The following is a 4,192-nucleotide window of genomic DNA, read 5'->3' as shown; positions in this document are numbered from 1 at the left end:
TGGCCGCTGACCCTGCACATCCGGAGCCTGTGCTCCGCAATGGGAGAGGCAAAAAAAAAAAAAAAAAAAAAAAGTAAAGTGAGCTTTATCCCTGAAAAGCAAAGTTGGTTTAATATTCAAAGTCAGTTAATGTAAGTCATCATAGTAACAGATTAAAAAAAGAAAAATCATAGGATCTTACCAAAAGACGCAGACAAAGCATTTGACAAAGTATACATTCATTCTTCACACAAACCCTCAGCAAATAAGGAAAAGAAGGGAACTTCTTCAATATGATAAAGGACATCTATGAAAAACTTCCAACCAACATCAACTTAATGATAAAAGACTGAATGTTTCCCCTGTAAGATAAGAAGCAAACAAGGACATCTGTTTTCATCACTTGTATTCAACATTGTACTAGAGATTTTTGCCCAATAAATAAATTAAAAAAAAAATTGAAATAGAAGGCATCCAGCATCTGTATTTAAACAAAGAAGTAAAGCTGAAATTCTTTTCCAAGAAAACATGAAAGCCTGGGGCATGTGGGAGCTGCCTGGCTGCCTGGACAGCACGTAGGAGCGTGAGGGGATTCGCGGAGTTTCAGGGTGCTGCCCCGATGGTAGATTACCTCCCAGGCCTCCCTTTCCCTCAATGGTGAGCTGATTGGGATGGTATGCCGGGAATCTCCTGAGTCTGCCCAGTGTCTGTGCCCTTCCCTGGCCAGCCCGAATGGCAAGATTGTGCTTTGGCAGAAACACAAGAGGAAGAGCAGACAGCACCAGCGGTTCATGGCCCAGAAGGCCTTGCTGAAGGAGCAGGGGCTGCTGAGCACATCCCCAGAGCCGGGGTCCTCCCCACCACCCACGCTGTTGGAGGCACCACCAGGCAAGGAAGCCACCAGCAGTATGAGGGAGTGTGTCCAAGGGCTGAATCTGGAGGTGCCCCATGCAACAGAAAGCCCACACCCAGGGAATCTGCTGGGCCCTTGCCCAGCAAGTATGTGGCTATCGACTGTGAGATGGTGGGCACAGAACCCCGAACGTGGGTGAGTGAGCTGGCCCGCTGCTCTGTGGAGAGTTAGCACGGCGAGGTCCTCTTCAGCAAGTACGTCTGGACTGAGATGCCCATCATGGACTACTGCAGTCTCTGGAGCGCCATCACTGGGCAGCACGTGTGCAAGGCTATCTCTTTCCAGGTGGCCCAGAAAGAGATCCTGAAGCTCCTGAAGGGCAAGGTGCTGGGAGGCACGTGCTGCACAATGGCTTCCAGGTCTTTCCTCAAGTACGTCTACCCTCGGGGCCAAACTCCGGATACCACTTATGTCTCCAACCTCCTCAGCTAGTCCAGCCTCAACACCCAGACCCAGGTCTCTCTTAAGGACCTGACCCTGCAACTACTGCACAAGAAAATCCAGGTGGGCCAGCAGGGGCACTCCTCAGTGGAAGATGCCAGGACAGCCATGGAGCTCTGTGACTGAGCAGGACCCTATGGGGCCTTCCCGGGACAGGCCCTTCCCCTCATCCTCTGCTTTAGCTCCTCTCTGAAGTACCTAGATAACAGTATTTGATGCACATTTCCAGAGTTGGTTTACAGAAGTGAAAACCCCCCACCAAATGGAAGATGTTAACTACTTGATGACCATGAGCACACAGCCCCAGGCCTCCTGGAGCCTAAGGACTGATAGTGTTAACCCCTGTGACACCACCCTGTTACCTCACCATCAGCCAATCAGAGAACTGTGCATGAGCTGATCACATACCCTGCGGACCCCCCCTCCTTCACCTGGCCTTTAAAAATGCTTTGCCGAAACCCTTCGGGGAGCTCAGGGTTTGGGGGCCTGAACCACCTGTCTCCTTGCGTGGCCCTGCAATAAACCCACGCACATATGGTCACCTTATCTTTGATAAAGGAGGCAGGAATATACAGTGGAGAAAGGACAGCCTCTTCAATAAGTGGTGCTGGGAAAACTGGACAGGTACATGTAAAAGTATGAGATTAGATCACTCACTAACACCATACACAAAAATAAGCTCAAAATGGATTAAAGACTTAAATGTAAGGCCAGAAACTATCAAACTCTTAGAGGAAAACATAGGCAGAACACTCTATGACATAAATCACAGCAAGATCCTTTTTGACCCACCTCCTAGGGAAATGGAAATAAAAACAAAAATAAACAAATGGGACCTAATGAAACTGCAAAGATTTTGCACAGCAAAGGAAACCATAAACAAGACCAAAAGACAACCCTCAGAATGGGAGAAAATATTTGCAAATGAAGCAACTGACAAAGGATTAATCTCCAAAATTTACAACCAGCTCATGCAGCTCAATAACAAAAAAACAAACAACCCAATCCAAAAATGGGCAGAAGACCTAAATAGACATTTCTCCAAAGAAGATATACTGACTGTCAACAAACACATGAAAGGATGCTCAACGTCACTAATCATTAGAGAAATGCAAATCAAAACTACAATGAGATATCATCTCACACCAGTCAGAATGGCCATCATCAAAAAATCTAGAAACAATAAATGCTGGAGAGGGTGTGGAGAAAAGGGAACACTCTTGCACTGCTGGTGGGAATGTGAATTGGTTCAGCCACTATGGAGAACAGTATGGAGGTTCCTTAAAAAACTACAAATAGAACTACCATATGATCCAGCAATCCCACTACTGGGCATATACCCTGAGAAAACCATAATTCAAAAAGAGTCATATACTAAAATGTTCATTGCAGCTCTATTTACAATAGCCCGGAGATGGAAACAACCTAAGTGTCCATCATTGGATGAATGGATAAAGAAGATGTGGCACATATATACAATGGAATGTTACTCAGCCATAAAAAGAAACAAAATTGAGCTATTTGTAATGAGGTGGATGGACCTAGAGTCTATCATACAGAGTGAAGTAAGTCAGAAAGAGAAAGACAAATACGTTATGGTAACACATATATATGGAATTTAAGAAAAGAAAAGATGTCATGAAGAACCTAGGAGTAAGACGTACTAGAGAATGGACTTGAGGATACGGGGAGGGGGAAGGGTAAGCTGTGACAAAGTGAGAGAGAGGCATGGACATATATACACTACCAAAGGTAAAATAGATAGCTAGTGGGAAGCAACCGCATAGCACAGGGAGATCAGCTCGGTGCTTTGTGACCACCTAGAGGGGTGGGATAGGGAGGGAGGGAGGGAGATGCAAGAGGGAAGAGATATGGGAACATATGTATATGTGTAACTGATTCACTTTGTTATAAAGCAGAAACTAACACACCATTGTAAAGCAATTATACTCCAATAAAGATGTAAAAAAAAATTTTTTTTTTTAATTAAGATAAAAAAACCTTTCTCTGCTCCAAACTGTGACATTTTGGTTTGTTTGGTCTCACTGTTCATCGTTGGGCACAGGAACTTGGGCTAACAGCTCTACCAGCTGGTGGAGGTGCAGTGGGAACAGCAGGAGGCCAGCAGCTTCCGGACCCACCCTGAGGACAAAGAGCCTGAGAGCAGCACGGACATGGAACAGTGTATGGAGGACCAGTACTGGCCTGAGGACCTGGTCCAGGGCACCAGCAGAGGAACGGAGGAGGCGCAAGGCAGAAGGGAGTGAGGAAGGAGAGGCTCCCTTGGGGAGAGGAGACCAGGAGAGTGGCTGGGGCAGGATGCTGCCAGCTGCCCCCAGGGTCTAAAGAGTTGGGGCCATCTATCTGTACTCAGCTCCCTCTGCCCACAGCACAGCCCTCTGCGCTCCAGGGCTGTTGACAGCCCTTTCTCCCCAAATCCTGTGGCTTTGCTAACGGCACTTTACAGATATGATGAAAATGTCCCGTGGGCTAGCTGCTAGAGCCAGCAGGAGTAGGGAATGTACCAACAGATGGTCCCAGGCTGTCACTCTAAATGTCTCCCTCCCTGGGGAGGTGGGTAGGGGTGGCAATATCTAAGAGTCTTCTTATCTCCACTCAGTGACCTGGGGTAAAGTTCTCATCCTGTTGTCCCCGTCTGCCTCTTCCTTCAGAGTCATTTTCCAGAGAATAAATATGCTCTGAAGCTATAGAGTTAAGGCCACTCAAGGGTCATTTTATCCCTTTCTCTCAGAACTGGAACTCTGGCTGTAGCCATTGTAGGAACTGCTAGGCTACAATGGAATAGCAGAGCCTACAGGCTCATGGGAAGCTGGATCCTCCCATGATGCCACCAGAAGT

The 4,192-nt window shown here is 46.9% G+C and overlaps 1 pseudogene across 1 annotated transcript; it reads left to right on the top strand.

The window, feature by feature from the left end:
* Positions 1–650: 650 nt before the first annotated feature.
* Positions 651–3,600, top strand: LOC307182566 (apoptosis-enhancing nuclease-like; annotated as a pseudogene). The gene is made up of 2 exons: positions 651–1,447; positions 3,415–3,600. The product of its transcript is annotated as an apoptosis-enhancing nuclease-like (transcript).
* The last annotated feature ends 592 nt before the right edge of the window (positions 3,601–4,192 follow it).

The sequence above is a fragment of the Stenella coeruleoalba genome (assembly GCF_951394435.1).
Source record: "Stenella coeruleoalba genome assembly, chromosome: 2".
Taxonomy (NCBI): domain Eukaryota; kingdom Metazoa; phylum Chordata; class Mammalia; order Artiodactyla; family Delphinidae; genus Stenella; species Stenella coeruleoalba.
This window is presented reverse-complemented; position numbering and strand designations above follow the sequence as displayed.